The 27,301-nt window shown below is 47.5% G+C and overlaps 1 protein-coding gene across 1 annotated transcript in view; it reads left to right on the top strand.

Annotated features, from left to right (window-relative positions):
* ZBTB7C (zinc finger and BTB domain containing 7C) overlaps nt 1-27,301 on the top strand; it is a 404,866-nt gene that overhangs the window by 225,808 nt on the left and 151,757 nt on the right. The window contains exon 3 of the mRNA XM_021092801.1: nt 1,808-1,869. The gene's annotated coding sequence lies outside the window, so the exon portion shown is untranslated. The remainder of the gene's footprint in view (nt 1-1,807; nt 1,870-27,301) is intronic.

Here is a 27,301-nt window from a genome sequence, read left to right as displayed (position 1 = left end):
TCCATTAGACACTTGGGTTGCTCCCATCTCTTGCCTCTTGTGAGTAATGCTGCTGCGAGCATGGGTGTGTGAAGATCTGTTGAAGTCTCTTGCAGGACTTCCTTCTGAGCTTTAAAAAAGAAAAAAAAAGTGCTTCAGCAACATGGATGGAACTAGAGATTTTCATCCTAAGGCAGAAAGAGAAAGGCAAATACCATATGATATCACTTATATGTGGAATCTAAAATATGGCACAAATGAACCTATCGACAGAAACAAACTCATGGATGTAGAGAACAGACTTGCGGTTGCCAAGGGGGAGGAGGAGGGAGTGGGAGGGACTGGGAATTGGGGGTTAGTAGATGCAAACTATTACATTTTAAGGGATAAGCAGTGAGTCCTGCTGCACAGGGAACTATATTCAATCACTTGTAAAGGAACACGATAGAAGATAATACGAGAAAAAGGATATATATATACACATACATATACGTATATGTATGTGTATATATATATATATATATATATGTATATATATATATCCGGGTCACTTTCCTGTACAGCAGAAATTGACAAAATATTGTAAATCAACTATAATAAAGACATTTAAAAAGAAAAAGAAAGTGCTTCAGGCTTTCAAATTATCAGAGCTGATCGGCTGGCCCTCGTTGCTGTCGCTCCACGCGGAGTGGATTGCCAGATTCCCATGTGTGAAGACACTTCTGCCTTGAGCAGAGCTCTTCATTACCCTCTGCCAGGTACGCAGATTGAAGGCTGGACTCCGTGCGCACGCGGCATTTCCCTACGCCGCGCTAAGCTGCTTCAGTCTGCATGTTAGCCAGTGTCAAGGCCTCTTCGCCTTCACTTCTTATCCTGAAACCCATCAGTCACATTGAATTTGTCCCTCACTGAGGTAGCAAGCGCATTGTGCTCTCTCTTGGTAAGTTCTTCCTCCTACCTTCTAAAATGTATTTAGCCACGGTTATAAAATCCAAGGGGAATCACTCAAGCCCAGTTCTCCTTCCTTGTGCCACATCCTCACCCTCCTGACTCCCTCCAAAAATCTCCCATGCTGCCCATGATCTAAAGGGCATCCTGTCTTGAAGCATCACTACATCAGGGCATTAATTGCCTCTATAGATCCCAAACTCACCTAAAACACATTAAAGTGGTGACATGCTCAGGCAGAAAGGCAGGAGAACTCCCAGTTCAGGTTGGCGTTGTCATTAACTCAAGTCTTTGGTGTCAACTCCCTCCCTCACCGAACATCCTGCCTGGCCTTCCAGTCAACCTCCGAAATGCATTTTCTGGCCTTTGTTGGTTTGTGTCAGCTCTTGAACATTATTTAAATGTAGTTTGGGGCCCATGCATGCAATTACCATTGTGTTATTATTCAGAACCAGATTGTTAAGATTCAGGCAGCTGTACAAGGAGATGCCCTGTGCTGTGAGGTCCAATTTAGGAGGGCCTTCCGAGCTGGCGCGCAGGGTTGCTAGGCAACCCCATGCTACAGAAGAGGAGGCCTCACTCCGGAGTGGGAAGAAGCCCAGCGCCTTCAGGGAATTGGAGGCAGTGGTCAATCTGAGACTGGCATGGCGCCGGAGAGGGGGAGGGAGGCGACGTGGGCCGAACCCACGGCCGGAGGCGGGGGGGTAGATCTTGCCAGGGGCGCCCACCCAACTGGCACGCAGTGTTCCTGGGAGGGGAGAGCGCTGCTGGGAGTGAGAAAGCAGAGAAGGTGCAGAAGCCAGAGGTCGGCCAGGAAACTGCCGAAGGATACCCAGAGCAGATGCTAATATGCTTCTCCGTCCCTTTCTTCTCTTTGCAGGAAATGAGCAGGTTTGCAGAGAAGCTGCTGGCTTGAAATTTAAGAAGAAGGCATCGTTGCTTGTGAGTCTGAATTTTGCTTTCTTAGGACTGTGGCTTGACAATGTTCCTGGGAAGTGGGTGGATTTCCCTGTTCGGGGAAGGGAGCATGACCTTGATGGAGTTGGCTTTCATTCTGCAGGCAGGTGCCTCTGGCTGGGTGGGGCTGGAACCAGGAGGTAAGGCCACCAAGGCACCTGGTTTGAAGCCTCGCTCTCCCCTCTGAGTGGAGAGGGCTTCCACTGGCTCATGGAAGAGAGTCACCCCCCCCCACCGTGGTTGATGGGTGTGGGGGAGAGCAGGACTCCTCTGGTATGAGGATGACGTGCATTTTTTTTACCCTGAGGCCACAAGCAGTGTGTGCAATTCCAAGTTTGCTGCTAGGGTGACCTTATTTAGAACAGTAAATTCTCATAGAAGCCATTTAACAGTGTGTTAAACTAGGAGCAATCACATGACCCAATCCATTTCTCACTCTGAGAATATTATTAATTCACTGGGTACCTGGCACTATCTGGGGGCTCTGAGAAATAGAAGAGAAGCAGCAGGTTCAGGCTCTGTTTTGGAGGAGCTGTTAGTCCAGCGTAGGAAGGGAAGACACCTGCACCAGAGATCATGAAAAACTTTATGAAAGGGCTGGTAGGGCATAGGCAGAGATGCTGGTGAGGGACAGGGCTAAGGAAGACTTCCTGGGGAAAGAGACCTGAGCTGGGCTGATGGAGGAGGGAGGCTGTTTCAGGGAGAAAAGAGCAAGGCAGAGGTACCGGGATGGGAGCACCTGACAGCCCACATAGAGGATGTCATAGACATGGGGCTCACTGGGGAGGGAGGAAACACTGGTGACACTGCGCACGGCCTGATGGTATAGGGCTTGAAAGAGCTTCATGAGTGGTCCATGTACAAAAGAATCAGGATGGAGTAACGTGTCCTTCATCTATGGAAGTAAAATTAAGTTGCTGCCAGTTTATGATTCATTATGTGAAAATAGCACATGGATTTTTCAAGAAGTTTGTTATTGTATTCGAGATGAATATATTCCCTGGAGAGATTACAGGGAAATCACCTTGGGGAACCTCCTTAGATCTCAGTGAGGTGTCGGGAGCGGGGAGAGAGAGAGAGATACCGCTTACAGCTGAGGGTCCTAAGATCCCTGATAGGGCACACCCTAAGCTCCAGGTGGGCAGTCATGAGGGTAGTGTTCCCGTGACTACTTCCCTTTCTCTGGAACTGCTTCTCACAGAGGGAACTCTAGATACTATACCAGGATGAGGAGCAGCTGGAGTTTATTTCTTTAACAAAGGTTATTTAATTATTCATTCCAAACAAACAGGGGAAGCTAGTTTGTTCTTTTATTATTATTATTATTACTCAAATGAATTTATCACATCTGTAGTTGTATAATGATCATAACAATCCAATTTCACAGGATTTCCATCCCATAACCCAAGCACTCCCCCCCACCCCCCAAACTGTCTCCTCTGGAGACCATAAATTTTTCAATGTCTATGAGTCAGCATCTGTTCTGCAAAGAAGTTCAGTCTGTCCTTTTTTTCAAATTCCACATGTCAGTGAAAGTATTTGATGTTGGTGCCTCATTCTATGGCTGACTTCACTTAGCATGATAATTTCTAGGTCCATCCATGTTGCTAAAAATTCTGGTATTTCGTTCCTTTTAATGGCTGAGTAATATTCCATTGTGTACATGTACCACATCTTCTTTTTCCAGTCCTCTATCGATGGACATTGAGGTTGTTTCCATGTCTTGGCTATTGCAAATAGTGCTGCAATGAACATTGGATACATATGTCTTTGCGAGTTGTGGTTTTCTCTGGATAGATGCCCAGGAGTGGGATTGCTGGATCAAATGGTAGTTTAGTTTTCTGAGGCATCTCCATACTGTTTTCCACAGTGGTTGCACCAATTTACAATCCCACCAACAGTGTAATAGGGTTCCTTTTTCTCCACACCCTCTGTAGCACTTATTGTTTGTAGACTTTTTGATGATGGCCATTCTGGCTGGTGTGAGGTGATAGTTTGTTGTAAATGTCAGGAAGAACAACCAGTGTTTATGTAGCATTGCCAATTTGTAACATGCTTGGCAGTATTGCCTCATCTTAGTGTCACCAAGGCCCCGTTAGGTGGTACCATTTTGCAGATGAGGAAACTGAGACTCAGAGTAACGTATTTTGCTCAAGTTTGCTCAGAGCTGATGTTAATGCTGACTTTCCACTGCATAGCACTGGGTGTCTGATTATGGAGCAGGCCTCTTGGGTCTGCCCCTGCCTCTGTGGGGCTCTAGGTCTGGCTGTGGAAACTCAGTTCTCGATGGTCAGCGTTTTTCATGGTCATGTCTTTCATGGGATGTGGAGCATCATGCTGTTTTATTCTTTTTTCTTTTTCCTCGCTTTTTAGGGCTGCATGTGCAGCATGTGGAAGTGGCATGTGGAAGTTCCCAGGCTAGGGCTTGAATTGGAGCTGCAGCTGCTGGCTACAGCCATAGTCACAGCGATGCGGGATCTGAGCCATGTCTGCAACCTACACCACAGCTCACGGCAACACCAGATCCTTAACCCGCTGAGAGAGCCAGGGATTGAACCTGCCTCCTCATGGATACTAGTTAGGTTCATTACTGCTGAGCTGCAATGGGAACTCCATGCTAGTGGTTTTGATTGGCCAGGGTAATGGTTCTGCCCTCAAAGAGGAAGGCTCATGTGTGCTGCTATCACCAGGAACAATCCTCTGGAAGGATGCTGGAGGGCTCCCTTTGGAGGCAGTGGTGAGTGACTTAGGTTGGGTTCTCTGGAAAAGAGGATTGAGGTGCAAGTGATCGAGCAAGAGAGATTGTTTAGGGAAAGCTTGTAAGGGAGGGAGGGAAGCAGGGTTGGAAAGGAGTTGAGCAAAGATGTGTCAGGGCAAAACTCTCCTTGGCTGGGTACCCAAGGAGTCTGAGTGGGGCATTGGTTGCATTCACCACTGTGCCCCAAAACATCACTGCTGTGAAAATGGCCAAATATAGTTTTCTCCTGACCTGGCAGTAATTTTCATTGTAGTGAGTTTGCATTTTAAGAGTATAGGTATTAAAATAAAATCAATAGTGTCAAAGTCTATTTTCACTGAAATCACTGAGCTTTTTTTTAAAAAAAAACTGTAATTTTGTTCTTAATAGGTAATACAGTTCTATGTCCCTAAATGCTAAAGTACCAAAAAGTATATTGTGAAAAATATCCCTCCTACCTCTGTCCGCCAGTAGCCTGGCTCCTCCCCTGGTGACGAACAATTTTACCCTCATTTGGGGTTACTTTCTCATGGTAGTCTACACACACCGATGATGCTGTGGTTTAGATTTCAAGTTTTAGTGAGTCTGATTGCTGTACAGTAATAGACCAGCTTCTTGGTCCTCAAGAATTATCAAAACTGGGTCTCTTCTAGAAGGGGTTGAGCTGAAATGTATCTTTTATTTGGAGAGAGAGCACAGTGCACCAAATCAGATCTCAGTGGAACGTTTGAAAGGCATAAAAACGTCATAAACATTTTCAAACTCCTTAGAGTTACTATGTAAACAATTGATATAAGAATTGCAAATTATTTCCTCATTAAAGCAATTGTCTATGAAGAGTTCACGATGTTGTATTACAGCCCTTGAAATCCCCAAATATCTTAAATAATTTAAAATTTCACGATATTCACTGTCTTTCGAATTATTGCCATCTCACTACACTTGTCACCTAATGCCATCTGCATAACTTCGGGTGGCTTACTGAAATGTGTATCGTTTCCAAAACGTCCTGAGATCTGCCGCAGAGTGTCACCACCTTGCGAGTTGTCCCTCTGATTTCCTTTTATGAAGTGACTTTACTATGTCATTTGGAGATGATACTTTATCAACTTAGGTGCTGGTCAGCAGCTCCACAGGCCCCTTTGTTGGTGAGCTCCCTGTCATAGGAGGTGTTGAAAGAGCAGCTGGGTCATGTGTCCGCCAATTACGCCAGAAATTTACCCGACGTGCCAGGCAGGTTTAGAAGACTTTTGAGTTGTTGTAGCTGAGTCTGATCTGCGCGGCTTTGTTATCATTTTTACCTTTATCGGCCATTTACCTCACTTGAAATTCAGACTATCAGGCTCACACTGCGGGCTTATCTTCCGAATTTTGGTTCCACGGGTTTTGTCTGATGCCTGTAAAATGTCCAAATAGAACTTACTTTGTAATCTCATAGGCCTGGCATGTAAGTTTTCTTTTGCAAATGAGCCTCCTCTTTCACTTTTATGTTTCTGCCTTCTCTCGAGTTGCAAGAAAATCCTCTAACTGGTCCATGAGCTATTCAAGATTTTTGGTGGCACCCCACAAGAGGCAATGAAAAAAATCTCATTTCCGTCCAAGAAATAGAATCATTATCTTGATTGAAATAATATCTTTCCTCAACATGCAACCAGATAAAGCATCAAATTGGTGGCATTTCCTTATCATTGCACCGAGTTTGCAGAACTCAGAATAATGGCCTGTCAGCTGCTCCTGGTAGGGCTGGTTCTGAAAGGCAGAGCCTGCAGCTCCTGGCCTGATTTGGATTATATTATGTCTGGTGCAATGTAAAATAATCCCATTAATGACAAATATTATTATATTAAATGGAGAAGGTAGTGTAGAGCCTAGGACAGTATAAGAAGTAAATGCAACTACTACTATTATTATGGTGCTGGGTTTTCATTAGGCAGCATCTAACACACATGAGCAGCTACAGGAATGACTGAAAGCTAGAGTTGGTTTAGGATGTGAATATTCTGGAGTCCTAGTGTACTAAGCCTGAGCTTTCCAGGACTGCAGTCAGAGTAGGAGGTGACTGGACTTGAGAAGGAGGGCTGGGTTCTAGTTTGGGGTGAACAGCCAAAGGCCAGCAAACCACCATCTTTGGGAAGGAAAATGAAAGAGCTTTGGGCCAGGAGGCAGGGGGTCTGGGTTCCAGCCCAAACCCACCATTGTTACATGAGGGTGTCAGGAGACAGAGGTGAGGCCATGTTTGTATACTGGCTGAACCTCCATCTTCCCTGTCCCCCATGCACTGAGGGGGGGGGGTTCTGTTATATCCTGGGCATTTTTTTAGTACTTACTCTGCGACACACATATTCTAACCATTTACATGTATTAATGCACATAACCCTCACAACAGTCTTAGGCACTAGAAACTTGTATTATCTGCCTTTTACAGGTGAGAAGGAGCAGAGAGGTTGAGCCACTTGCCCAGTGTCACACAGCCAGTCAGTGGTGGTATAGGGATTTGAAGCTGAGCAGTCTGGTTGCAGCTCATGAAAAATTAAAATAGACTGTATCACCACTCAATAATACACATCTGGGGTTTTTAGCAGAACTTAAACTATAATACTGTGATGGGGAGAAATAATAATAATGGTGATAATGGTAATGACATCTTGTAATGCCCCAGGAAGTGTGGAGGGGGTTCCTGTGGCAGAAGTGGGAGGTTGAATGAAATTCCAGCTGAGATTGCTGACCTTGGTAGCTCTCAGATCCTCTCTTGGCCTGGGATCCTACAAAGCTGTCCCCAGCTATATGCACATAACAGAGCACCACAGTATGTAGGACTTGTCACCGTTGACTCAGCCGCTATCTGGTCCATTCCCCTGTCTTGCTGCAGAGCCCTCCCAGGCCTTGAGGGCCGTGCTGTCCGCCAAGACTTCCCCAGAGAAGAAAACCACCCCTCTCACACCCGCCCCACACCTGCTTCGCTCCCATCCCTCCCCAGGCACATCATAAGTGAAAAAAAAGCTTGTATCTTCAGAATCTTGTTTTCAGGAGGAGTGCTGGCCTGCTGGTGAGCGTTCCTGATTACCATGGTAATCACCAGCCAAATGGAGTGATTTCATAATACATTTCCATCAGAAATATGAACAGGTGTGCAGGGGAAATCAACATTTATCAACACCACAGGTTGGGGAGATTAAGAGTGAGTGTAGGATTGCTCAAGGAAACAAAAGGAAGAAGGAAAGAAGAAATACGTTTGCTTGCAGCCAAGGTCCTTCCAGTTTTACCTCTGACTGTTTCCTGCCCCACCTCCCTCCTACGCCTGCCTCTGAGCTTTTCAGTACAGTCCTCCTTGCCCTTCCCTCTCCCCTCTCCTTTCCAGCTCTTAACCATCTAGTAAAGCCCAGCTTCCCCCTCCCCCACAAAAAAAGGAGTTCCGGAGTTCCTGTCGTGGCTCAGTGGTTAACGAATCCGACTAGGAACCATGAGGTTTCAGGTTCAATCCCTGGCCTTGCGCAGTGGGTTAAGGATCCGGCATTGCCATGAGCTGCGGTGTAGGTCACAGATGCGGCTCAGATCCTGCGTTGCTATGGCTCTGGTGTAGGCCAGCAGCTACAGCTCTGATTAGACCCCTAGCCTGGGAATCTCCATATGCCACAGGAGCGGCCCAAGAAATGGCGGAAAGACAAAAGAAATAGTGGGGGTTATAAATAAAGCATTTCATTAAAAAAAAAAAAAAAAAAAAAAGGAGTTCCCAGTATGGAGAAACAGGTCAGCAGTGTCTTGGATGCAGGTTCGATCCCTGGCCCAGCACAGTGGGTTAAGGATCCAACGTTGACCACACTGTGGCTTAGGTGCACCTGTGTCTTGGAGCTGATCCCTGGCTGAGGGGCAGCCAAAAAAAAAAAAAAAAAAAATCCAGCTCCTCCAGGAAGCCCTCCTTGGTTCACTCAGCCTTTAGGAATCTCTGCCTTCTCTGATCCTTTGCCAGCACCCTACCCCCCACCCCAGGGACATGTATTCATCTCCTTTGCAACCAGGGCCACCAGGCACAGAGCCTGCTTAGCTACCTCTTATCAGGTGGAGCCTGATTCTGCCTGTGGTCCTGGAGGGCGATGAGCCTTGACTGAGCTGAAACCTCACTGTCTTCGTTAGGGCCCAGTTAAAAATGCCACCATGGCACCTTGGGTGGCTCTAGAGCTCAGAGTGCTGGAATCCAGATTTGTTTGTTCCTCCAAGATTAAAGGAATTCATTTGCATTGTGATACTCCTTCCAGAGAAGGTGGCAGTGGCGAATCCAAGAAAACATGCAAAGCAGTTTTGATTTCTAAGCCTCAGGGTCCCTGAGTCATCACTCCCCTCACCCCTTCAACATCAGTTCTGGCTCTGGATACAGGAAATGTCGCTCCTGGGACCGGGAGGGGCCTTCCTGCTCTGCCAGAGGCCACCCTGGGATCCAAGGAGGTGGGGGGCTTGTGCTGGGTGGGGCTGAGGAAGAGGCAGCCTTGCCCTCCTGGCCCTGGGCCTTTGTCCGAAGCCCACAAGTGTCTCAGACACAGCACGTCAGGGTTTGTCATGGGGTGAGCGGGAGACCAGAGGGATTTGACAGAGGCCTCAGCATGAAAGGCCTCCTTCCTTTTCAAGTAGGACAGTGCATCAGAGGAGTCACCAGACCCGCTCTGACGGCTTAAGAGGCATTAGCTAATATTTTGATTTTAATGGAATGAATAGTAAAGAGCCCTGCATGTCTCTCGGAACTAATTTTGAAGAACGGTTTCTGCCACATGTTCCTCTAGTTGAATCGGGCTCCTAAAGAGTTGATAACAAAAGGTTTAACCAAAAAAAAAAAAGTATTCCTCCACCACTTTTCTTTTAATTCCCTTCTCATAATGCTTCTCAGTTAACAGTACCTCATGAAAAGATGAAATAAAGGTGGAACAGGAAGCAGGGAAAGCCTCAGAAGCTTGACATGGCAGCCCTGACTTTTGTTCTGTTGCGTGAATGGCTTCCCCTCCCTGAAGCTGGTAACCAGGGCCTCATGGGCAAATACCCGACGTTTATGGGGGAGGGACTGGCCTCCCTCCACAGGCTGGGGCCAGTGGGGAGCAGGGAGCAGAGTCAAAGAGAGTGATTTGAGGAGTTGAGGCCAAAGGCCAGTGCAGGATGAGGGGGAACCACAGGGGCCCAGGGCAGCACCCCAGGGCCGTTGATGGGGGAGCAGTTGTGCCTCTGGGCCTCCTGCAGAGCCCCAGGGCAAGGGGCAAGGGGAGGAAAGCAGAGATAGCCAGAGTGCTGTGGAGGGGACCATCTTGCCTGGGCAGTGACCTGAGGTGCCCCTGAAGATGCAGAGACAAGGCATTAAACACTCAGCCTCCGTCTTTGCCTCCCTGCAGGCTCCTCTGGGGCCTCCACTGGCTGAGCCAACACGAAGGAGGGCAGAGGGCAAGAGGCCATGGACAGTGCCTCTGCCTGAGTGACAGGCAGAGAGGAAGGCCCAGCCCCCTTGTCAGAGCACACATCCTCATTCATGGCCTATTTCAGGGCCTCCAGGAAAGCCACTCTTTTCACCAGAACGATGCCGTCGCAAGGCTTCCCTTGGGAGAGGAAAGCTGCTGAATCCATACTGCAATGGCCCACCTCATCCCTCACCAGAAGGTGCTCCAGCCAGGTGCCAAGAGAGCAACCAGGAGCGGGCCCTGCGGAGGTGCCAGTGGAAGAAAAGCCTGGGTCAGGGCCATAGCAAGGGCACAGAGGCTTAGCCTGCCAGAGGCTAGCCCAGAATGGTGCCTGTCCTGGGTTCACAGTCCTGAGGAAGGTGCCACTGTGGCTCTCGGAACCACAGGCAGCTCTTAGCTCTGCTGCTGGCAGAGCTGATGGAAACAACGCCCATAAAGTGATGGCTCATGATGATCCTGCCCTCTTCATGGCTCGCCAGCATAATGTTTGAGTTGTCCAATAGCCCATGAGGTGGCCCTACAGAGGAGGAACCCAGAGAGGAAAGCCATTGCTTAAGGCCACGTTGAGTCCAGATGGCTTGATTCCTCAACTGCCCCCTGGCCTGGCCACCTGCCCAGGGTCTCCTGGCTGAGGAGGGTCTGCATCTATAGAGAAGGAAACGTCATTCAGATGTTGGACATATGTTTAAAACTGCTTTATATGAAAATAAGTTCAAATTAAAGAAAAACTGCAACAATTAAAAGTAATACAAAGAAAAAATAATGCAAAGAAGATCCTTACACCTTTATATTCTAGAATCATCTCTATAGTTAAAAATTTACACCATTTTCTTTATCATCTGTGCTCTCTTTCTGTCATTTACACACACACACACACACACACACACACACACACACCAGAGATTTTGTCTGAACCACTGGAAAGAGTTACCCCTACACACTTCAGTATGTGTTCTCTAAGGATAGTGGCTTTCCTGGCATAGTTGTGGTATGGTTGATCAAGGCATGCAACATTAATGCACACTTTCATGTAATTACCAATCTACTGGTTGTGTTCCAGTTTCATCAGTTAACTTTATGGTGTTCTTTATGGCAGGTCCCCCTCCATAGCGGAGCCCGTCTAGGGTCGGGTGTGGCATTTAGTTATTCTGTCTCTTTGGCCTCCTTTAATCTGGAACACTTTCACAGCCTTTCTTTGTCTTTTAGGACTTTGAGACTTGTAAAGAAGACAAATGCCCCCTTTTCTGTCATAAAATGTTCCTCATTTGGGGTTTGTCCTATGTTTCCTTGTCAATAGATCCAAGGTTATGCATTCTTGGCAGAAACCTGCCTGGGCAATCTTGGGTTCTTCTCAGCTGTTCCCATCAGGAGGTACTCACCTCATTGGTGAGGTTAACTTTGATTTCCCAGTCAAGGTATTGCCAATTTCTCCACTCTTCAAGGATCATCTTTTCTCTTCCTTGTAGCTAGTATGCAGTCTGTGGGGAGACACTTTGCAATCATGCAAGTACCCTGCTCTTTGCTGATTTCCCCCTTGACGTAGTATTTGTTGATAACTCTTGCCTGATCCAACTGTTAACATGATGGTTGTTGCAAATGGATGCTTTTCCAGCTCCAGTATTATCTCCAAATTTACCAGTTTGCCCTTGGCATTCTGCAGAAGCAGCAGAATTTTGTCTACTGCAAGCAGTGTACATTTACTATTACAAGCAGTAAAGTCTATTTATTTGTCAATTACCTCATGAATTTCAGTTTTTCCAAGAGTTTGTTATTTCTCACTGTACTCCATTATTTCTCACTGTACTGCTTAAATTGCCCCAGTGTTGATCCAGAGGAGTTCCTCCAAGCTGACTCCTGTGATATTTTGATATTCCCTGCTATGGAACACTTCCTCACTTTCTGGAATAACAAGAGGTTTCAGGCTCATCTTGTGCCAGGGCTAAGCCCTGCAATTGGGGGCTAGTCATGTCTCTGATACATGACTTCATTTTGGTGGAAATGGTATTAGACACCAATATCTGGCTCTGAGTGTGCTCATTACTGCTGAGTGTCCTTTCTTCTTGGCTCTTCCAAGGGACAAAACTAGGAAATACGTATGCATATAAACACATATCCATAACTTGCAGACATGCATATACATGTGTACACACATGCACATAAACATGCATATATACTTACATAGTCATATATTATGAGTCCACACCAGTACCTCCAACTCCAGTCCACCTCCACAGGGTTGCTTCTTATTTTCCTCCATTCCAGATGTTTATGTCTTTCTTCCACAGGGTTCCCCAAACCATCAACATATTCAGTCATTTGCTTTATCCCACATTACATTTAAAATAGTGTCAAGGGAGTTCCCGTCGTGGCGCAGTGGTTAACGAATCCAACTAGGAACCATGAGGTTGCGGGTTCGGTCCCTGCCCTTGCTCAGTGGGTTAACGATCCGGCATTGCTGTGAGCTGTGGTATAGTTTGCAGACGCGGCTTGGATCCCGCGTTGCTGTGGCTCTGGCGTAGGCCAGCGGCTACAGCTCCAATTGGACCCCTCGCCTGGGAACCTCCATATGCTGTGGAAGTGGCCCAAAGAAATAGCAAAAAGACAAAATAAAATAAAATAGTGTCAAAATCGTTTCACCCATACTACTACAATCAACAAACCTTCTTCCCTCACTCTAATACACCCTACTGTTTTCATAAATAACATGGATTAGTCCTTCCCTCCTTTATTCTTTTCTTGTCCTTCAGTGTGGTTATAATGTTTATTTGAAATATAGTTTGATTCATTTTTTTTTCAGTTTTCTTTCAATTTTAAAGATTTTTCCCTTCCTATTCTTATTGATACAATTTTATTTTTTTAACAGGTTGAATATTAACTTGCTTTAAAAAATCAGAACTATACAAAAATATACACTAAGAGGTGTTTCACTCTTTCCTGTGTTCCTTCTGCCCCATCCCCCCATAGGTAAACTTAATTGTTTTATGTTAAAGATAAGCATGTTTTTATATGTGATTTTAAAATTTCCCCCCCTTTTTACACAAAAAGTAGCATATTATACATCTTTTAAAATACTCTGCATTTAATCTCTTTAAAAATATACCATACCTGTTCATAAAGGTCATCTTATTCTTTTTTATAGCTGCATAGTACTCCATATGTGTGCATATCATAGTTTATCCAACTGCTATCTATGTATGACAGTTTGACTGGTTTCCTGTTATTTCATGATGACAAATAATGATGCAAGGCTTGTGCATGTGTTTTATATGCTTGGAACTGTATCTTCAGGATAAATTTCTAGGACTGGATTACTGGATTGAAGAGTAAATGTATATGTAGTTTTATAAGTTATTTCCAGATACACTTCCATTGAGTTGTACCAGTTTGCATTCTGACCTGTTTCTTCACAGCTTTGCCAACAGAAGGTACTATCAAGTTTTGAAATTTCTACCTAACTCATCAGTATGAAATAGTATTTTGGTGTAGTTTTAATTTGCATTTCTCTTATTAAGGATGAAGTTGAACATTTTTTTCATATATTTAAGGATAATTTTTATATTCATTTTGTAAGTTGTCTATTCTTATGCCCATTTTTCTATTGCCCACTTTTCTCTAGGAGTTTTGTTTCATGGTCCCTCAATTCTTGAGAGTTTTAAAAAATATACTAGTGATATTAATCCTTTATCTGTGATATATGTAGCAAATATTTTCTCCCAGTTTATCATTTGCCTTTGATTTTACTTATGGTGTCTACTGTATAATTTTAAGGTTATAATATAGTAAAATTCATCCTTTTTTGCCTCTATATTTCTAGTCACAGTTAGAAAGCCTTTTCTATACCCAGGTGATAGAAGAATTCACCTATATAACCTTCTTTTTAATTATATAGTATTTACCGCAACAATACACCATGATTTTTGTATAGATTCTAAAGGATAAATTGGAGTTTCCAAGCAGCTAGGGTAGAAGGCAGAAGAGTGCAGGGGGGGAGCAGCTTGAACTTTGCATATGCGAAAGCCTTGCACCCTGTTGGTTTTGGAATTGGGAACAGAGAAAAAATGATGATGGACACTCATTACAGGAATCAAATCCAGCCTCCATGACACAGACCAGTGACAGAATCCACCAGGCAAAGCCGTGGGAATTTCAGAGGACTGGCAGCTCTTGGGGCTGGGCAGAGGGACAATGGGGGCAGGGCTGGGACGTGGGTGAGGCATGTTGGGCAAATTAAAGGAGCCCTTACGTGCAAGTGCACAGCTGGCACCTGGGAGGGAGGCTCCTTAAGTTTTGTTCCCTGGGCACCTCACTTCCCTCCCTGGTACTTGCCCATCTTTGGGGAGAAGCAGCACTTGAACTGGGCTTCAGAAATGTGGGAGTCAATAAATGAGGCTGGGGAAACACTGTTGCCTTGGCTGAGCTGGTAGGAGAAGCAGATTCTGTCCATCAGAGGCCCGGCCAAGTCGGAAGGAAAGTGGTGTGGTGCTGGAAAGGTGGGGTGGGAAGAGAGTGGACTTCATCCAGGCGCTGGGAAGCCAAGGCAGGACTTGAAGAAATTTAAGAAATTCTGTCCAGCGGGGCGGGGGGGGGGAATGGAGATGATAATGGTCTCTTCCCAGAGCTGATGTCAAGATTATATAAGATAATCAATACAAACATTTTCTGTTGGCACAAGGCCTGGCATGGAGTGAAAATGCAATAAACATGAGTTTCCTATGCTTCGAAGGCATCTACCGATTTTCTTAATCAAGTTTCAAGTCTAACGCCCTTGACACAGTAGGATTGTTTGAATCACAATGTCGGAGTAGGAAATTCTAGCAAAACCTTGAAGGAAATTAACTGTTCACAGACCTTGGGAAGAGGAAGATAGCTTTGTTCAAGGACTATAATGGAGGCACCCATTTACAGAAGTGGAAACTGAGGCCCCAAGGGGCTCAGAGTGTGTTAATGGCTCCCGGTGGGTTAATGTTTGTGTTTTCACAAATCCCCTCAAGAGAAATATGGATGCTCATACCCACCCAGCACTCTGCCCCCAGCCCTAGAAAGCATATGAGCATATGCGCCAGAGGCTTTCCCAACAGCCTTGCCAGGTGTTTCCCCCATGAACCGTGCTGCCCTGAAAGGGAGAAAAAGCAGAAAGCTACAAGGAGGCAGAAGACAGGGCTGGGAGAGAGCAGCCAGCCCCACTGGCCACATCCCTGGGGGAGGGGCCACCAAGGACCTCAGGCCAGTGGTTCCCCTCCTCTTTCCAGCATCAGCAGCAGGCCTGGTGAAGCCCGTTCCCCACGGGCCCCATGTGTCCTGTCAATCAAGTGTGTGGGAAAAATAGTAAGTCTGCAGCCCTAGTGGCTGGAGCTCATCCTTCAGAGCTGGCTTATCTGCTCTCCCCCGGGCTCCTGCTGATTGAGGCCAGGAGGTTGGCTGAATCTCCCAGACCACATTCGAGGGGGGAGGGCATGCAGATGCCGTCCCCACCCCCACCTCTCACATCCGCAGGGCCTCTCCCTCCCTCCCGGAGAGGTTAAGCCTGCCCCCTGCTCTCCCAGGCCCCTTTAAGTGGCCACCCAATGATGTGCATCATGGCTTTTAAGGGAAGCCCCCACCTCAGCCTCATCTTCCCACCAGGGGGCTGCTTCAAGCCCATCTTGAAAGCATCTTCAGCTTCTGTCCCTTGCTTGAAACCTCTCTGTCCTTAGTGGCCCGAGCCAGCACCACCTCTTCCCAGAGGCCTTTCTCAGCTCCGGCCTGAATGCACTCCACCGCCCCCAATGCCTGCAGCCTGTACAGGTAGGTTTCAGCATCCTGGGCAGGCCTTGCCATGTGTGTCTTTCATCACAGGCAGTTGCGAAGGACTCTGTCCCTTTCAGTGTGAACCGCCCAAAAGCCAGTGGTACTGCTCAGTCAGCTTTGAATCCCCTCAAATGCTGAACACAGAGTATCATTGATGGAGTTGCATTGATGGAGTCACTGACATGCCAGTGGAAAGACTACAGTCTTTAAAGACAGGAAGAATGAAGCTTGAGCTCTGGCCAGATGTTTGCTGCATGACCTTGGGGAAGCCACTTAAGCTGTCTGAGCCTCAACTTCCTCATCCATTCAATGGGATGATCACATCTGCCTTGTATGGCCATCACACCGAGTGCCCAGCACAGAACCTCATCCCCACTAGGTGCACGTCCATTCACACATGGACACTTGCCAGGCACCCTCTGTGTGTCAGGCTGCAGGGCAACAGCAAAGACTTGAGTGCAGGTCTGAAAAGTTGAGGACTCTCTCTTTCGGGTGTACTGGGCTGGTGCACCTGCAGGCACTCCCATTGTGGGGAAGGTGGGTTTTCTAGGCCTTTCCACCCAAACAGTTGCAGAGATCAGTACACAGATGGGTGATTTCTGGGGAATTCTTCACAGAGTCGAGGGTCTGGCCCGGGTGAGGAAGTAAGGCCTGAGAGGGAGAGGGGGATTCAAAGGGAACAGAGAGAAAGCTGAGTTCCTCAGCTCAAAGACCTTTTTTTTTTTTTCCTTTTCAGGGCCACACACAAAGCATATGGAGGTTCCCAGGCTAGAGGTCGAATTGGAGCTGCAGTTGCCAGCCTAGGTCACACCCATAGCAGTGCAGGATCTGAGCCGAGTCTGCGACCTACACCCCAGCTCACAATGATGCTGGATCCTTAACACACTGAGCAAGGCCAGGGATCGAACCCACATCCTCATGGATATGAGTTGAATTTGTTTCTGCTGTGCCACAGTGGGAACTCCTCAAAGAGCTCTCGATAGGTAGCACCCAGTTCTCTCCAGAAAAGGGTGAGATGACCAGAGCAGGCCTGGGTTCCTCCTTTAGGGAAACTTGATGTCAGCCAACCTGGGAAGAAGCCAGGAGACCAGCTATGTCCTGCTCTAAGAGCCAGGCCTGGGGGCTCTGTAGGCCCAGGTGCGGGCTGGGCTGGGGAAGAGCAAGTGAGACCCCAGGCCATCGTCAGCTGCAGCCAAGGGAGCTTCAGGCCCAGGCCCGTCAGGGTCAGACTTGCCTACCCCTGTTCTAAGACCCCACTACCAGTTATGTGGTTGGCAGGTGCCAGTCGAGTATGGGCTGTGTGAGGAGCCCAGGGAGCACTTCCTGTGGGATCCAAAAGTAAGAAGTTCCTGCCCTGATGGGAGGCAGGTGATCTTCCAGTGGGAAAGCACCACACCCCATGAGAGGCAGGAGGGACAACCACAGCCTCTGTGGCAGCGAACAAGTGAGCCTCTGTCATCTGTGCAAAGAGGATGGGCACAGAGGGTTGGGGTGAGTCCAGGAAAGGCTCTGGGAGAGGCAGAAGGGGTCCATAGATGTGTGTACTTGCTTACTTTGTTGAGGTGGTAAAGGTCTTTGTCTCTGTCTCTGACCACCTGAGGACCAGCTGGGGGACCAACCCCATCCCTCCATCCAACAGCCAAACCCCATGACCCTGAACATATCTGAAAACGCTCACCTCTGAGGCTGCCCACTGGTGTGATGTGCTCACCTAGGGGGAACATGCATTTTTTTCCTGAGCCTCTCTGCCTCCCCCCAACCCACCATTTCTCTAGGTGGATGGACCTCAGGGCCCCAGCTCCCATCTCAACCTCTCGTCTGTCTCTGGAGAGGCTGCCAGGCCCACCAGGAACTGTGGTGAATGAGTCCCTCTCCATCCACTGAGAGCCCCAGGGGCTAGATGCCAGTCAGTCAGGGTGGAAGGGGGCTGCTTCAGCACAGGCCTGGCAAAGGCAGTGACCTTGGTCCACTCTCCACTGGTGGTACAGTGGAGGCAGTCAGGTAGTGAGGACCCCCATCACCCCCTGGGTAGGGGATGACAACACCCTTGATGGCTGACCTCAGCTTTCAGCGTATTATGCTGGGGGAAGGTTGCCTTTGGGATGAGCAGAGTTTAAATGGGGCTTTCACAGAATTAGAAAATGGAATGACATTTTAATTGCATATCTGACAAATTAAGAGAAACGAGGGGTGGGGGAGCAGACGGAGTCAGGGAAACACAGCGTCCTTCCCTCCACTTTCCCTCATAATAGGGAGAGCAGACAATTTGAAAGTGAAAGTGGGCATTATTATAATTATAAAGGGAAACAGGTGTAAAATGGGACTTTCCTGGCAAACATGAGAGCTTAGGGGCAGGCCTCATTGGCTATATGTTCTCTCCTCCAGTTCGCCCGTGATCAGGAAGAAAGAAGGCTTCACCATTGACCCGCTCTGGGTCATTAATGAGGGTGTCACTTCAGCTTTCCAACCCTTGGCTTCCTCATCCATAAATCTCAAACATTCATTGACACATGTTTTCCGGTGCCTTCCACATGCAAGGCAAAATGCCAGGTGCCCGAAGTTCAGGAGTGACCACTGCAGGGCCCTAGCATTAGTCCTGCCCTCCCAGACCTCTGCGGTCTCTGCCCCGTCAAGAGACATAGTGTCAGACAGTCTGGTTTGGGGAGCCAAAAGGGTTAAGTCACAGCAGGGTAGGGCTATTTCCAAAATATGCCCAGGTGAGCAGGAACCATGGCAAGGAGCCTGGGAAGTGAGCGCACTGGGCCCATTTTGTGGAAAAGCAACCTGAGGCCCCACAAGATGGGGTTGTACTCAGCAACAAGCAGCCGGGAGGTGGTAGAGTTGAGAGTCAAACCCAAAGCTGCCTTGACTATGAAGTCCTGCTCTTCCCTTACGCTTCCCCTTTCTATTGACAAACCTCGCTTGTCTCCCCTTCCCATCCCCCCTGCAGCCATCTGGCCAGCAGACCCCATGGCACAGACAGACACCCACAGAGACAGGGCAAGAGCCCTGGACCAGTGATAACCCCTACCAAGGGCTGCTGAGGGGAATGCCTCCCTTCCATCCTCTCAGATCCTGTAGCTGGGAAGGGGATCCTGTGAAACTTCTATTTCCAATCTTCCAGAATGGAGAGGGTGGTGGGTGTGATAAACATTCTGGAGCTGCTCAGAGAAGGAGGAAGGTATAGGAGGCCATTTTTAACACCTGCTGCAAAAGACCCAAGACCAATAAATACTATTGCTTATGCAACCACCACTAAAATACTAACTAGAAAATGGGCCCAGACAGAAAAGTCCCATAGGACAGATGAATGGTTTTCTCTCTCCTTAATCTAATGCTTTTCCTCTAAAATGTCTGCCTCCTCATTTCTTTATAAGCCCTAAAAGCTAGTTTCTACATTTTAAATATCATTAGTGAGATTGGACAGTATATGTAATTTTAGTGGAAATTTATACTTCATATTTTTCCTTGTTGATTCATAGGAACTCTTTGTATATTATAGTCACACTTATGCCTGTTACATATAATGCAAATACTTTTTCTTTCCCCCTCCCATTTTTGGCTGCCCCACGGCATATGGAGTTCCCAGGCCAGGGATCAGATATGAGTCACAGGTGTGATGTATGCCTCGGTTGTGATTCAGGATCCTTTAACTAACTGTGCTGGGCCAGGGATCCAACCTGCATCCTGGCACTGCAGAGATGCTGCCCATCCTGTTGCAGTGCAGCAGGAACACCATAATGCAAATACTCTTAACTTGGATTGTGCTATCTTTGTCATACAACAGTTTAAATTTTTATTTAATCAAGTCGATCACTTTTTTTCCCATTATGGTTTGTGGGTTTTTTGTCGTGTTTAGGAAAATCTGCACATCAGCCATGTATTTGTCAAAAACAAATTTGCCAGAGCTTCAGGACTGAAAAGCTTTGGTGCAGAGATGCAGGAAGGTTGTCTTGCAGCAAGCAAACATTTTCTGAGGGCCTCTTTGCAGGAAGCCTGTGACCAGGAGGCCCAGACCACATCCTGGACACCCCACTCAGCACCCAGGTTCTGTGCGGGGCTCTGTTCTTTGTTTGAAGCCTGGCTGATCAGCTCAGTGAATCACATATTGACTGGGACACCCTCAGAGCGTGTTTTCCTGGTCATCAAGTCCAAATCAAGCTGAGGGGACTTTCTTTTCCTTTTTGCAGCCCCGTCCTCCTCCCCTCGCAAGTCTCCCAACTCTGAAAGGTATCTGAAAATCTACTAAAACTCTTTTATGTGGGCGGGCACCTTTATCTGACTGTTGCTGCTTCCCTGAGAAACTTTTCACAGAGACAAATCCAGAAAATTATCTTTTCAAACATAGCGTTCGGTGTCATTTTATAAGATCTGCAGTAATTGCCCGAGCATTTTTTCAAAGAAAGCTTGAGACCCAGTGGCTGCTGTGTCATAAAAGAAGCAAGAAGCTTGGGTAACCAGAAAAGGACTGTTAATCGTGTTGGGGCTCATCCTTACTAATTCATTGTTTTTGGCAAGGGGGAGAATGATTGCTTTGAAAAGCTTCTCAGAAGGACCCAGAGGAGTTCCCCTGGTGGCTCAGCAGGTTAAGAATCCAATTAATATCCATGAGGCTGCAGGTTTGATCCCTGGCCTCATGCAGTGGGTTAAGGATCCAGTGTTGCCATGAGCTGCGGTGTAGGTTGTAGATGCAGCTTGGATCTGGTGTTCCTGTGGCTGTGGCGCCAGCTGGCAGCTGCAGCTCCGATCTGACCCCTTGGCCTGGGAATTTCTGTATGCCACAGCAGGTGCAGCCCTAAAAAGAAAAGAAAGAAAGAAAAGGAAGGGAAAGGAAGGGAAGGGAAAGGAAGGGAAGGAAGGGAAGGAAGGAAGGAAGGAAGGAAGGAAGGAAGAAAGAAAGACCCAGAAGTTATTGACACATGTGCACACACACACACCCAGCAATGCAGTGGCCTGTATTTAACAGTTCCAAACAGGTAACTCAAGCCTTAGGTCTGCTGACTCTTGCTGCCTTTGGCGTTTCTGCATCACAGCACTCAGGGTGCATCTTGTTGGGGGACGGGGGAGAGGGGGGTAACAGTCCACTCCAAAGAAGAGGCAAGAAATGGAGGCCCCTGTAAGGGAGCAGCTGGCAGGGGGAAGGAGCTAGGCCAAAAGCTCAGAATAGCTGGTCTGGCGCCAAAGGGTGGAAAGGGCAGAGGAAATGGGTAGGCTGGGGCCCGTGGGAGGGGCAGCCTGGACCGGGAGGGGAAGCGAGGGTGGTGTAAGGCTATGGCCTGGAGATCACTCGTCCATGGGAAGTTTTCAAAGTAGAGATTCAGGCGTGGGCCGGAGGCCTGGGAGGGTGGAGGAAGGCTCTGGACTTTGCCTCCGGCCAAGGAGGGACCGGACACAGGGCCACCTCCGGATGGCCATTGTGCAGGGGGCCAGCACAGACAGCTTGGTAGAAGGGGAGAGTGGGGTTGAGTGGGTCACAGAGGGGCAGGGCTGAGCCTAGATTAGGATCCTTCTGCAGAGGGAGGGAGGGGCTGTCTGAGGTGGGGGCTGGGCAGCAGGGACACAGGGTGGAGAGCTTCCTCCCCTTCAGTGAAGAAAGCACGACCTCCCTGCTTGGTATAGGTGCCCAGTAAGTTGTCTGTGGCCTCACTGGCTGAGCCCCAAAGTGTGTGTTCCATTGTGGACAGAGGATTCCAGGGCCACTTCAACAAACCATCACCGAGTATTCCTTAAGCACCTGCTGGGTACTATGTTATGGACACGGCTCTTCAGAAAAGAAGAGACAAGTGAAATATGATGAGCAAATATAGCAAATTATAAAATCAGAGATTTTGCAGCCCCTCCCAAACTGATACCAGTTAGAATCCCAGAATCTCCAGAGTATAAGGAGATTTTTCAAAGATCAGGTGATTGGCTGATCAAAAGGCTTGGTTTCACACTCCCACCCTTGCCACCCTCTGATTGAACATCAAAGGTGAGAGGTAGCTCATTGCCTACCGAGACCCCTCCTTTCACCTCTGGGCAGCGCTGAGTATTGTTAGGAGTGTGGGGAGCGGGTTGAGCATCCACTGGGAGTCAGAGACGGGCTCCAGGCCCAGCTCCAGTGTCTCGGGTCCTCATCTTTGGAGTGGTCAGCACAGCCCCCACCCGTCTGCCTCTCATTTACACTTGGGGCTCTAGGTGCTGCTCACAAAGCACTTGACTTGCCCAACTGCCTCACTGAGCTGTGGTGGGGAGCAGTGGGATTAAACAGGCACATGGGTATCTCTTGATCCCTGGCTCCGTTTCCTCCAAAATGCTCTGATGTCATCTGCAAGGAAGCTGTCGTAAGGATATTTGTTTTCCTTTTTTTTAAAAAAAAGAATGTTTCATGGGAGTATCATCGACCTACAATATTATATTAATTTCAGGTGTACAACACAGTGGTTCAAAATGATCACTACGAAATGGTCACCACGATGTCAAGTGACCATCTGTGGCCATATTGACTGCATTCCCTGTGCATCCTCATGACTTAAGTAGTTTACAGCTGGAAGTGTGTGCCTCTTAATCTCCCCCACCTATTTCATTCATCTCCCCATCCTGCTCCCCAGTGGAAACCACATGTTTTCTTGCTTATCTGTAAATCTGTTTCTGTTTTGTTTTGTTTGCTTTGTTTTTTAGATTCCCCGTATAAGTGAAATCATACGGTACCTGTCTTTCTCTGACTTATTCCCCTTAGCATAATACCCTCTAGGTCCATCCATGTTGCCACAAATGGCAAGACTTCTTTTTTTACTGTGGCTAAGTAATGATAATAATTACATATATATGTATATATATTTGCGCGCGCGCGTGTGTGTGTGTGTGTGTGTGTGTGTGTGTGTATCTACACCACATCACCATATCTTCTTTATCCATTCCTCTATCTGTGGGCACTTAGGTTGCCTCCGTATCTTGGCTTTTGTAAATAATGCTGCCATAAACATTGCAGTGCATATAACTTTTTGAATTAGCATTTTCACTTTCTTCAGATAAACACCCAGAGGTGGAATTGCTGGAACATGGGGTAGTTGTATGTTCAATTTTTTGAGGAAACTCTATACTATTTTCCAGAGCAGCGGCACCAGTTTATATTCCCACAAACACTGCACAGGGGTTCCCTTTCTCCACCTTCTCACCAACACAAGGATGTTATTTCTCACCTTTTTGATGACAGCTGTTGTGACAAGTTTGAGATGCTATCTCGCTGTGGTTTTGATTTGCATTTCTCTGATGACTAGTGATGTTGAGCATCTTTTCATGAGCCTGTTGGCCATCTGTATATCTTCTTTGGAAAACAGTCTGGAGAGTTCCACTGTGGCTCATCGGTAACAAACCCAGCTAATATCCATGAGGATGAAGGTTCGATCCCTTGGGTTAAGGATCCAGCATTGCCGTGAGTTGTTGTGTAGGCAGCAGATGTCACTCGGATCTGGCATTGCTGTGGCTGTGCGTAGGCTGGCAGCTGTAACTCCCTTTCGACCCCTAGCCTGAGATCCTCCATATGCCACGGGTTCAGCCTAAAAAGGCAAAACAAACAAACAAAAAACAATAAAGCAAAAAACAGGAGTTCCCGTCATGGCTCAGTGGAAACGAATCCGACTAGAAACCACGAGGTTTTGGTTTCAATCCCTGGACTCATGGGTTAAGGATCCGGCATTGCCGTGAGCTGTAGTGTAGGTCAAAGACAAGGCTCAGATCTGGTGTTGCTGTGGTGTAGGCCAGTGGCTACAGCTCCTATTAGATTCCTAGCCTGGAAACCTCCGCATGCCTCAGGTACGGCCCTAGAAAAGACAGAAAGACAAAATAAATAAATAAAATAAAACAAAAAACAAACAAAAAACCCCACAACTCTCTCTTCAGGTCTGCTCATTTTTAAATTGGATTGTTTTTTGATATTGAGTGATAAGGACATTTGTTTTCACTTGGCAGGTGAGTAAACCCAGGCTCAGAGAGGTTAAGCGATATGCCTAGGGACATACATTGGCCTGTGATGATGACACAGAGGCAAAAAGTCTCCTGGCACTGCAGCCCCCCACCCCCCATGCTTCCCACCCAATGTTTTGCCTCTCCCAAGAGGCAATACCAGAAAGTCTGCAGTGCCCTTGCTTTAAACTCTTCCCCATGACAGTCAAGGGAGGCCCCACAGCTCCCCTTTCCTGAGTGCCTGCCACATGCCAGGTACTTGACCTACCCATGGCCTCACCAGCTCGTCCCAGAAGTGCTCTACAGAGTGGGCCGTGATTCCGAGAGCATCACTCGGAATGTGGCTCCCAGAAAGCCAGAAATCCCCTGGACGTTGCCTATTTTGTCTTTCAAAAGCACTGTAAGATTTTCGTTCTTCTCCATAATCATCTCTATTTTTTTTTAATATAAAAGAAGTGCATGTTCCCCAAACAGTTGAGTGGAATTGAACATCAAAAGATCTTCACATAGCTCTGCCACACGTTCAGAGTACAAGTCACAGACACGCACTCCCTCTGATCCTGAGGACAGCCCCCAGGCAACAGGCATTTTCCCATCCGCCTTCCACAGGAAGCACTGAGGCTCCGAGGGGTTGAGCCGTGTGTCCTGGATCAGCTAGAAAGTGGGAGTGCCGAGATGCCCATGCAGAACGCTTCCCATTGTGCACATGTCCTAAAAAGACGGTGTTTCCCTACTCGCCCCCCCACACCCAAGTGTAGTAGATCACTTGATGAAGATTGAAAAGGACCTAGTGGCTCTGGAGAGGAACCAGGGGCGGGAAGGCTTTTGGGGGGAGCTGAGACACCGGCAGACAAGGGCAGAAGGAGCTGCATGAGTAATGCGTCAGGGAGACAGGAGATGGCCCAGCTGGTACCATGGGGAGGGACAGACAGCAGGGAGGAGAGAGGGAGAGCAGCTCAAGAGTCTGCAGAATCTGTTCCTGGAGGCTGGTGAGCCCTGGCTGGGCCACCCCTTTTCTCCCCAAGGGTGCAGTACTCCATATGATCCATTCAAGTCCTGCCCAGGCCCCCAGAGCCATTGGGGTCCCCCTCTTACCACCTTTCCCTTCTAGAGACTCTCCTTTCTTTCCCCTCTCCTCTTTCCCCACCAGAATATGCTGCTTCATTGGTCCTCTTAGTAACACTCAGCAGCCAGGGATGCAGAATCTCTACGGGCCTGGCCCTCACTATGATGACAGCCACACACCCCATGCTGGAGCTGAAGTCACACTTCCCAACATCCCCGTGAAGAAGACAGGGCAGGGGTCAATGTGCCCTTTTGGCAGATGAGACACTGAGAGCCTAAAAAGCTGAAGCGCCTGGCTTGTTATTTAAGAGAACTGACATTGTAGGCAAAGGACAAATGTATGATTCCACTTATGAAATATCTAGTACAGGCAACTTCAAGGAGACAGAAAGTAGACTGGAGGTTAGCAGGGGTTCGTGAGGTGGCAGGGGGAGGAGTGGAGGGGGGTGGCATCTATTATTGGTTCATAATTACAGAGCTTTTATGTGGGTTGGTAAAAAAAATTTTCAAAATAGTGAATAGCGGTGATGGTAGCGTGACATTGTGAATAATAATTCATGGTGCTGAATGTACATTCAAATGGTTAAAATGCCAACCTCTATTATATATATTTTTTACCACAATTAAAAAAAATTATTCTTGGAGTTCTTGTTGTGGCTCAGTGGTCAACGAACCCGACTAGTATCCATGAGGACGTGGGTTCGATCCCTGGCCTTGAGTCGTGGGTTAAGGATCTGGCGTTATTGTGAGCTGTGGTGTAGGTCGCAGATGTGGCTTGATCCCACCTTGCCGTGAGCTGTGGTGTAGGCTGGCAGCTGCAGCTCCGATTCGACTCCTAGCCTGGGAACCTCCATATTGCAGCGGGTGAGGCCCTGCAAAGACAAAAGACATAAATAAATAAATAAATAAATAAATAAATCTCATATAAAGAGGCCATTAAAGAGTCTCAGGCCACACATTCCAGAAAGGTATGTCCTACAGGTGTGCCAGACAGGGATGCCAGAGACCTGGCTTTGAATCCAGACCCCACCAGGTACTAGCTCTGTGCCCTTGGGCAAGCTACTGCCCTCCGTTTCTCTAGGTTTCCCTACCTGTAAAAGGAGGTGTTGTGAGGATTAGATGGGAAGGCATATGTGTGCCTGGCACAGAGCAATAAAATCTCTGTGAAGAGTTAGCTGTCATGGTTAGGATGATTGTGTTCATCATTGCTATGAAGCAGTTCAAGTTCACTGACTTGGGGAGGGGCTTTGCATTGGCCAACGTCCAGGACTTGATTTTGAAGTTAATCCGGAGGGTAGCGAGAGGAGTGTGGAAGTGGAAAGAGGGCTGGTGTGGCAGGGAGCTTGGAAATTGTGTGCAATGGGGGTAGGGCAGCAGGCTTTGTCTCCTAGGGTGTCCTGGCAGGTTAAGGCGGGGGTGGGGGCGGGGGGACTGGTTGATCTCAAAGGGCCAGGTTCCCACTCTGCCCTGGTGTGCTCCCTGAACATGGCCAAGGTCATGGGAAATGGGCAACTCCATCCCTGGACACTTGTCTTCTCTGAAGGACATTCTGATGTGGAGTGTTATCCCCCAATCAAGAGTAACTGGGATCATTGGTAACTTTTTGAACTGAGCAAAGCTGTTCAGAGCTGGGAGTCAGCAAGGCGCTGGCCTCTGCATTGCTGTGTGATCTTGCATAAGAAGCTTTCCCCCGCTGGTCTGCAGATGTCCTCCTCTGTGAAACAGAGTTGGCGAGTGTCCACCAGGGCCACTGGGATTTTTACGACCTTACTTTTTTGTAAGAAAACCTTCAAATAGAAAAGGTAATGCCATCACCCAATGAGCAATAGGATTTACAGCATTGTGTGGGTCTAAGATTTACTGAGCCACAAAAAAGAAAATCATGGACTTGGAGAATAGACTTGTGGTTGCCAAGGGGGAGGGGGAGGGAGTGGGATGGATGGGGTGCTTGGGGTTAATAGATGCAAACTATTGCCTTTGGAATGGATTAGCAATGAGATCCTGCTGTGTAGCACTGGAAACTCTGGTCACTTATGATGGAGCATGATAATGTGAGAAAAAAAGAATGTATACATGTATGTGTAACTGGGTCACTATGCTGTACAGTAGAAAATTGACAGCTATAATGGGAAAAAAACAAAAATTATTAAAAAAAAAAAAAGAAAAGATTTACTGAGCTAGAGTTCCTGTTGTGGTGCAGCAGAAACGAAACCTACTAGTATCCATGAGAATGTGGGTTTGATCCCTCACTCAGTGGGTTTGGAATCAGATGTTGCCATGAGCTGTGGTGTAGGTTGAAGATGCGGCTTGGATCCTGCATTGCTGTGGCTGTGACGTAGGCCAGCAGCTATAGCTCCAATTTGACCCCGAGCCTGGGAACTTCCATATGCTTAAGGTGGGCCCTAAAAAGAAAAAGAAAAAAGAAAAAAAAAAAAAAGATTTACTGAGCAGC

This window comes from Sus scrofa, chromosome 1, assembly GCF_000003025.6.
Source record: "Sus scrofa isolate TJ Tabasco breed Duroc chromosome 1, Sscrofa11.1, whole genome shotgun sequence".
NCBI classification, from domain to species: Eukaryota; Metazoa; Chordata; class Mammalia; order Artiodactyla; family Suidae; genus Sus; species Sus scrofa.
The sequence above is the reverse complement of the archived record's forward strand: the minus strand, read 5'-3'. Positions and strand labels throughout refer to the sequence as shown.